The 9,343-nt window shown below is 44.1% G+C and overlaps 1 non-coding gene across 1 annotated transcript; it reads left to right on the top strand.

Moving 5' to 3' along the window:
• Nucleotides 1-5,478: 5,478 nt before the first annotated feature.
• LOC138570663 (U6 spliceosomal RNA) lies at nt 5,479-5,583 on the top strand. The gene has a single exon (XR_011303699.1). It is a non-coding gene; the product is annotated as a U6 spliceosomal RNA (small nuclear RNA).
• The last annotated feature ends 3,760 nt before the right edge of the window (nt 5,584-9,343 follow it).

Here is a 9,343-nt window from a genome sequence, read left to right as displayed (position 1 = left end):
GGCACATGACAGGACAGAAACTTTCTTAATTTGCAAGTCTTTATTTTTTAATACATGTTTTTTTAATGAAGATTGAAATTGTATGTTCATACATATTACACGACAACACAATACATTTTGCGCCAAATTCAACACTCATGCCTCAGGAGCCTTTTACTTGTGAGTCCTATTGACTGAATGAACAGCCCCCTCTCCTTCAATTTCTTGACTTGTACTTTTAGAAGTGGCACGCTTCTTTTGTTTTTTTATCCCATTTTACCAAACTCCGTATTATCAGTTTCCACCTTGTTGTGCACTCCAGCGTAAACTGCTTTAAGGTGCTATTTGCAAACATTGTTCTGAACTACAGCTTTACTTGCTTCTAGGCCTTAATCTTTAATTGGGGCTGAGCAGTGTACTCTGGCTTTGGCTGCTTTTAGTTGGTTGGTTTCTTTTTTGATTTCTGTAACTTTCAAAGAGTCCCATTGTGAAATACCGTTGCCAGAATGTGCTACAGTGCATGAAAACTTAAAATAAATGGTTGTGAGAGGGAGAGGGGGAGGGAGGGGGCGGGGGGAGAAAGAGAGCGGGCGGGAGGGGGGAAGGTTAAGGAGGGAGGGAGAGAGAGAGAGAGAGAGAGAGAGAGAGAGAAAAAACAAAGAAAATATGGTATTCGGGGGGGCTATGTTTTTACATGGAAAATATTTTAGGCTTTTAATCAAGTGGAAAGAGGCTCTGTGGCTGGTATCTCAGCCTGTTGATGCTTTGTTGAGTTGCTTGGAACATGCAACAAAGGTGACCTGAAGCACTCCCGACCAGGTTGCATGTCTCTAATTTACTGAAATCCCACAGACCCCCTCCGTGTGCCACAAAGTACCTGAGCTCTGCAGTTGTTCCCCACAAGTCGCCAAGCTCCCCAGATTTACTTTCTCAGAGTTGCTAGTTACTGCTACCCCACCTCGACCACTATATTTTCCCCAGATACTTGCTACTGTGCAGAAAGCAGGGCTAAGAGAGAGGGAGAAGGGGTGTGCCTATGCAAATCATCTGCCAGGATCATTCCTGGGAGGTCATTCCATCCCACCAAATGACACCCGAGCAGCGGCACATAATTTGGAGAACAGAAATATTCGGACAGGCCACAAAGCAAAGGCTGGGCCGTTGATTGAGGAACCCTTTAGCCATGTCTCCCTAAGTTACCGAGGTCCAGAAAAATTCCACCCTCAGCTCTCATAGAGAGGTCCTTGGCCGATCGTGGCCGATCAGGGCCGTGAAGGGTCGGGGTGACTGCACACTGCCTCACCTTTTCACTGCTTTCTACAGCGGTAATGCTTTTGCAGAAGGGACCCGTACAAGTGATTTTATTCTGCGCTGTGGGAAAGTGACATTTAACCACTGGCATTAAGCAAACGACTTGCGCTGCTCAACGCACATACATGCAGAGAAATCATTTCATGTTTTTTGGGGAAGGTCTAGAGGGTCCTGCTGATTATTTATGAAGCTGTACGCTACTCTTGCTTTTACAGAGAGTCTTCCCTGCCCAGGAATGTTTAAGGCATACTGTATATCCCTCCCTTACAATGAAAACTCTGTTAAAAGCACAGAGGTACATAGGAATGGATCTGTTAAGAAATGAAACGAAAAACCTGGACAAAATGTCGAAACGGGTAGGATTTGGACTTAGCACATCTGACTGTGAGTCAGTTAATTGTATCTCTTCACCCACTGACCCCCTTTCCTTTTGTGTAATCCTTTTGCTCTCAATAGGATTTTCCAAAGTGGCTTTCATATAAAAGATCATAGACCTGCATTTTGTGGCACACAAGCCTCATATCCCGTTGCTCTTTATAAATTCACATCATCTCCCACCAATACAAGCTGTAATAGATTTTCAGGGCTTAGCCAAGCAAACTAGACTTGGGTCGAAGGTTAAGCAATCCTTAAATCAGCAGCAGAGTTAACATTGAAATCAGCCTCAGAATCTCTTAAAGGATGGTCCAACATCTGTTGCTTGCAGCACGCAATGGGGCAGCCTGGGTGCTGACAGCTTAAGCCAGCTCCTGTTCTTGCCTTGTCCTTGATCCAGCCATGGGCCCACATGCACTCAGAGGAATAGAGTGTTTCTCGTGTCTATGGGTCTGCCGTGATGCTCTCACGCTTGCATCACCCAGCCTTCGTGATGGGGAGGGTGTGTCAATTTGCAAGCACCCTGCAGCATGAATCTGTTTATCTTTAAATATAATTGCCATTAAACCAAACCCTTTAGGACCGGATCAATACGGCAGAAAAAGAATGCTGATGTATTGCTGTTTGCCTCTTAATTTCATACCATCCAACATATAAATGGTGTTTGGTCAATGATTTGCCATATCAAATGTCCTTATGTCACAGGCAGAAAGTTCAGAGGTCCTAATCAATGGTTTGGTTGGCTCTCCCTTTGCGCTTGCCTTAAGGCGCCAGCACCAGAGGCTGCCCGATTGCGCCCTGAAAGCAACCAATGTTGACCCATCCTTTAAGAGATTCTGAGGCTGATTTCAATGTTATTTTTGCTGCTGATTTAATGATTGCTCAACCTTCGACCCACGTCTAGTTTCCTTGGCTATGCCCTTGACATCTTTTACAGCTTGCATTGGTGGGAGATGATGTGAGTTTATCGAGAGCAACGGGATATGAGGCATGTGGGCCATAAAAAACAGCTCTGGGATTTTTTTTTAATAAGAAAGCCCCTTTAAGTAGGGAACTTTGGATGGACAGCCCTGCTGAGAGCAAAAGGATTACACAAAAGATAAGGGGGTCAGTGGGTCAAGGGATAGCACATCTGACTGTGAGTCAGTTTATTGTTAGTCCAAATCCTACCCGTTTCAACATTTTTCCAGGCTTTTTGTTTAATTTCTTAACAGATCCATTCCTATGTAGCTCAGCAACACATGTACTAATATTGGAATGATAATGGGAACATTGAATTGGCCCCTGCTCTGAAGGATGACACGTACATTTGTAAAGCATTCACTATTTTTAGCACATGACGGGACAGAAACTTTGTTAATTTGCAAGTCTTTATTTTTTAATTCATCTTTTTTGAAGAAGATTGAAATTGTATGTTCATAGGGGCTGACGCCTGGGCAGCGGCAGGCAATTTGGAGAACAGAAATATTATTCATACATATTAAACAACAACACAATACATTTTGCGCCAAATTCAACACTAATGCCTCAGGAGCCTTTTACTTGTGAGTCCTAGTGACTGAATGAACAGCCCCGTCCCCTTCAATTTCTTGACTTGTACTTTTAGAAGTGGCACGGTTCCCATTCGACCAAATTCAGTATTATCACTTTCCCCATTGTTGTGCACGCCAGCGTAAACTGCTTTAAGGTGCTATTTGCAAACATCGCTCTGAACTACAGCTTTATTTGCTTCTAGGCCTTTATCTTTAATTGGGGCTGAGCAGTGTACTCTGGATTTGGCTGCTTTTAGTTGGTTGATTTCTTTTTTGATTTCTGTAACCTTCAAAGAGTCCCATTGTGAAATACCATTGTCAGAATATGCTACAGTGCATGAAAACTTAAAATAAATGGTTGTGAGAGGGAGAGGGGGAGGGAGGGGGCGGGGGGAGAAAGAGAGCGGGCGGGAGGGAGGAAGGAGGGAGGGAAGGAGGAAGGGAGAGAGAGAGAGAGACAGAGAGAGAGGAAACAAAGAAAATATGGTATTCGGGGGTTGGGGGGCTATGTTTTTACATGGAAAAGATTTTAGGCTTTTAATCAAGTGGAAATGGCTCTGTGGCTGGTATCTCAGCCTGTTGATGCTTTGTTGAGTTGCTTGGAACATGCAAGGAAGGAGACCTGAAGCACTCCCAACCAGGTTGCATGTCTCCAAGTTACTGAAATCCCACAGACCTCCTCCCTGTGCCACAAAGTTCTGGGCACTGAGCTCTGTAGTTCCCCACAAGTCGCAAAGCACCCCAGATTTACTTTCTCAAAGTTGCTAGTGACTGCTACCCCACCTCGACCACTATATTTTCCCCAGATACTTGCTACTGTGGAGTAAGCAGGGCTAATAAAGAGGGAGAGGGGGTTTGCCTATGCAAATCATCTGCCAGGATCCTACCTGGCAGGTCATTCCATCTTACCAGCTGACACCTGGGCAGCGGCAGGTAATTTGGAGAACAGACATATACGGACAGGCCACAAAGCAAAGGTTGGGCCGTTGATTGAGGATCCCTTTAGCCATGCCTCCCTAAGTTACCGAGGTCCAGAAAAATTCCACCCTCAGCTCTCATAGAGAGGTCCTTGGCCGATTGTGGCCGATCAGGGGAGTAAAGGGTCGGGGGTGACTGCACACTGCCTCACCTTTTCACTGCTTTCTACAGTGGTAATGCTTTTGCAGAAGGGGCCAGTACAAGTGATTTTGTTCTGCGCTGTGGGAAAGTGGTTAATGTCAGTGGATAAATGTCAAACTACTTGCGCTGTTCAACACACATACATGCAGAGAAATAATGTTATGTTTTTTGGGGAAGATCTAGAGGGTCCTGCTGATGATTTATTAAACTGTCTGCTACTCTTTCTTTTACATAGAGTCTTCCCTGCCCAGGAATGTTTAAGGCATATTGTATGTCCCTCCCTTACAATGAAAACTCTGTTGAAAGCACAGAGGTACATAGGAATGGATCTGTTAAGAAATGAAACAAAAAGCCTGGAAAATGTCGAACCAGGTAGTATTTGGACTTACAAAAGACGGACTCACAGCCAAATGTGCTATCCGTTGACCCACTGACCCCCTTACCTTTTGTGTAATACTTTTGCTCTCAGTAGGGTTGTCCAAAGTTCTCTTCTTAAAGCGGCTTTCTTATAAAAAATCCTAGACCTGCTTTTTGTGGCACACATGCCTCATATCCCGTTGCTCTTGATAAACTCACATCATCTCCCCCCAATACAAGCTGTAAAAGATTTCCAGGCCTTATCCGAGCAAACTAGACGTGGGTCGAAGGTTCAGCAATCCTTAAATCAGCAGTAAAGTTAACATTGAAATCAGCCTCAGAATCTCTTCAAGGATGGTCCAACATCTATTGCTTACAGGGCTCAATCGGACAGCTTCTGGCACTGATGCCTTAAGCCACTTCCTGTTGTTGCCTTGTCCTTGATACAGCCATGGGCCCACATACACTCAGTGGTACAGAGTTTTTCTCATGTCTATGGGTCTATTGTGATGCTCTCAGGCTTGCATCACCCAGCCATTGTGATGGGGAGGGGTGTCATTTTGCAAGCACCCTGGAGCATGAATCTGTATATCTTCAAATATAATTGGCATTAAACCAAACCCTTTAGGACCAGATCAATACAGCAGCAAAGAATGCTTATTCATTGTTGTTTCCCTCTTCATTTCATACCACCCGATATTTAAATGGTGTTTGGACTTTCTACCCTCTGACATAAGGACATTTGGTATGGCAAACCTTTGACTAGATGTCCTAATCAATGGTTTGATTGACTCTCCCTTTGCACTTGCTTCAGCAACACATGTACTAATATTGGAATGATAATGTGAACATTAAATTGTCCCCTGCTCTAAAGGATGACACGCACATTCGTAAAGCATTCACTATTTTTGGCACATGACAGGACAGAAACTTTCTTAATTTGCAAGTCTTTATTTTTTAATACATGTTTTTTTAATGAAGATTGAAATTGTATGTTCATACATATTACACGACAACACAATACATTTTGCGCCAAATTCAACACTCATGCCTCAGGAGCCTTTTACTTGTGAGTCCTATTGACTGAATGAACAGCCCCCTCTCCTTCAATTTCTTGACTTGTACTTTTAGAAGTGGCACGCTTCTTTTGTTTTTTTATCCCATTTTACCAAACTCCGTATTATCAGTTTCCACCTTGTTGTGCACTCCAGCGTAAACTGCTTTAAGGTGCTATTTGCAAACATTGTTCTGAACTACAGCTTTACTTGCTTCTAGGCCTTAATCTTTAATTGGGGCTGAGCAGTGTACTCTGGCTTTGGCTGCTTTTAGTTGGTTGGTTTCTTTTTTGATTTCTGTAACTTTCAAAGAGTCCCATTGTGAAATACCGTTGCCAGAATGTGCTACAGTGCATGAAAACTTAAAATAAATGGTTGTGAGAGGGAGAGGGGGAGGGAGGGGGCGGGGGGAGAAAGAGAGCTGGCGGGAGGGGGGAAGGTTAAGGAGGGAGGGAGAGAGAGAGAGAGAGAGAGAGAGAGAGAGAGAGAGAGAGAGAAAAAACAAAGAAAATATGGTATTCGGGGGGGCTATGTTTTTACATGGAAAATATTTTAGGCTTTTAATCAAGTGGAAAGAGGCTCTGTGGCTGGTATCTCAGCCTGTTGATGCTTTGTTGAGTTGCTTGGAACATGCAACAAAGGTGACCTGAAGCACTCCCGACCAGGTTGCATGTCTCTAATTTACTGAAATCCCACAGACCCCCTCCGTGTGCCACAAAGTACCTGAGCTCTGCAGTTGTTCCCCACAAGTCGCCAAGCTCCCCAGATTTACTTTCTCAGAGTTGCTAGTTACTGCTACCCCACCTCGACCACTATATTTTCCCCAGATACTTGCTACTGTGCAGAAAGCAGGGCTAAGAGAGAGGGAGAAGGGGTGTGCCTATGCAAATCATCTGCCAGGATCATTCCTGGGAGGTCATTCCATCCCACCAAATGACACCCGAGCAGCGGCACATAATTTGGAGAACAGAAATATTCGGACAGGCCACAAAGCAAAGGCTGGGCCGTTGATTGAGGAACCCTTTAGCCATGTCTCCCTAAGTTACCGAGGTCCAGAAAAATTCCACCCTCAGCTCTCATAGAGAGGTCCTTGGCCGATCGTGGCCGATCAGGGCCGTGAAGGGTCGGGGTGACTGCACACTGCCTCACCTTTTCACTGCTTTCTACAGCGGTAATGCTTTTGCAGAAGGGACCTGTACAAGTGATTTTATTCTGCGCTGTGGGAAAGTGACATTTAACCACTGGCATTAAGCAAACGACTTGCGCTGCTCAACGCACATACATGCAGAGAAATCATTTCATGTTTTTTGGGGAAGGTCTAGAGGGTCCTGCTGATTATTTATGAAGCTGTACGCTACTCTTGCTTTTACAGAGAGTCTTCCCTGCCCAGGAATGTTTAAGGCATACTGTATATCCCTCCCTTACAATGAAAACTCTGTTAAAAGCACAGAGGTACATAGGAATGGATCTGTTAAGAAATGAAACGAAAAACCTGGACAAAATGTCGAAACGGGTAGGATTTGGACTTAGCACATCTGACTGTGAGTCAGTTAATTGTATCTCTTCACCCACTGACCCCCTTTCCTTTTGTGTAATCCTTTTGCTCTCAATAGGATTTTCCAAAGTGGCTTTCATATAAAAGATCATAGACCTGCATTTTGTGGCACACAAGCCTCATATCCCGTTGCTCTTTATAAATTCACATCATCTCCCACCAATACAAGCTGTAATAGATTTTCAGGGCTTAGCCAAGCAAACTAGACTTGGGTCGAAGGTTAAGCAATCCTTAAATCAGCAGCAGAGTTAACATTGAAATCAGCCTCAGAATCTCTTAAAGGATGGTCCAACATCTGTTGCTTGCAGCACGCAATGGGGCAGCCTGGGTGCTGACAGCTTAAGCCAGCTCCTGTTCTTGCCTTGTCCTTGATCCAGCCATGGGCCCACATGCACTCAGAGGAATAGAGTGTTTCTCGTGTCTATGGGTCTGCCGTGATGCTCTCACGCTTGCATCACCCAGCCTTCGTGATGGGGAGGGTGTGTCAATTTGCAAGCACCCTGCAGCATGAATCTGTTTATCTTTAAATATAATTGCCATTAAACCAAACCCTTTAGGACCGGATCAATACGGCAGAAAAAGAATGCTGATGTATTGCTGTTTGCCTCTTAATTTCATACCATCCAACATATAAATGGTGTTTGGTCAATGATTTGCCATATCAAATGTCCTTATGTCACAGGCAGAAAGTTCAGAGGTCCTAATCAATGGTTTGGTTGGCTCTCCCTTTGCGCTTGCCTTAAGGCGCCAGCACCAGAGGCTGCCCGATTGCGCCCTGAAAGCAACCAATGTTGACCCATCCTTTAAGAGATTCTGAGGCTGATTTCAATGTTATTTTTGCTGCTGATTTAATGATTGCTCAACCTTCGACCCACGTCTAGTTTCCTTGGCTATGCCCTTGACATCTTTTACAGCTTGCATTGGTGGGAGATGATGTGAGTTTATCGAGAGCAACGGGATATGAGGCATGTGGGCCATAAAAAACAGCTCTGGGATTTTTTTTTAATAAGAAAGCCCCTTTAAGTAGGGAACTTTGGATGGACAGCCCTGCTGAGAGCAAAAGGATTACACAAAAGATAAGGGGGTCAGTGGGTCAAGGGATAGCACATCTGACTGTGAGTCAGTTTATTGTTAGTCCAAATCCTACCCGTTTCAACATTTTTCCAGGCTTTTTGTTTAATTTCTTAACAGATCCATTCCTATGTAGCTCAGCAACACATGTACTAATATTGGAATGATAATGGGAACATTGAATTGGCCCCTGCTCTGAAGGATGACACGTACATTTGTAAAGCATTCACTATTTTTAGCACATGACGGGACAGAAACTTTGTTAATTTGCAAGTCTTTATTTTTTAATTCATCTTTTTTGAAGAAGATTGAAATTGTATGTTCATAGGGGCTGACGCCTGGGCAGCGGCAGGCAATTTGGAGAACAGAAATATTATTCATACATATTAAACAACAACACAATACATTTTGCGCCAAATTCAACACTAATGCCTCAGGAGCCTTTTACTTGTGAGTCCTAGTGACTGAATGAACAGCCCCGTCCCCTTCAATGTCTTGACTTGTACTTTTAGAAGTGGCACGGTTCCCATTCGACCAAATTCAGTATTATCACTTTCCCCATTGTTGTGCACGCCAGCGTAAACTGCTTTAAGGTGCTATTTGCAAACATCGCTCTGAACTACAGCTTTATTTGCTTCTAGGCCTTTATCTTTAATTGGGGCTGAGCAGTGTACTCTGGATTTGGCTGCTTTTAGTTGGTTGATTTCTTTTTTGATTTCTGTAACCTTCAAAGAGTCCCATTGTGAAATACCATTGTCAGAATATGCTACAGTGCATGAAAACTTAAAATAAATGGTTGTGAGAGGGAGAGGGAGAGGGGGAGGGAGGGGGCGGGGGGAGAAAGAGAGCGGGCGGGAGGGAGGAAGGAGGGAGGGAAGGAGGAAGGGAGAGAGAGAGAGAGACAGAGAGAGAGGAAACAAAGAAAATATGGTATTCGGGGGTTGGGGGGCTATGTTTTTACATGGAAAAGATTTTAGGCTTTTAATCAA

The sequence above is a fragment of the Ambystoma mexicanum genome, chromosome 2q, assembly GCF_040938575.1.
Source record: "Ambystoma mexicanum isolate Mex_15411 chromosome 2q, UKY_AmexF1_1, whole genome shotgun sequence".
NCBI classification, from domain to species: domain Eukaryota; kingdom Metazoa; phylum Chordata; class Amphibia; order Caudata; family Ambystomatidae; genus Ambystoma; species Ambystoma mexicanum.
This window is presented reverse-complemented; position numbering and strand designations above follow the sequence as displayed.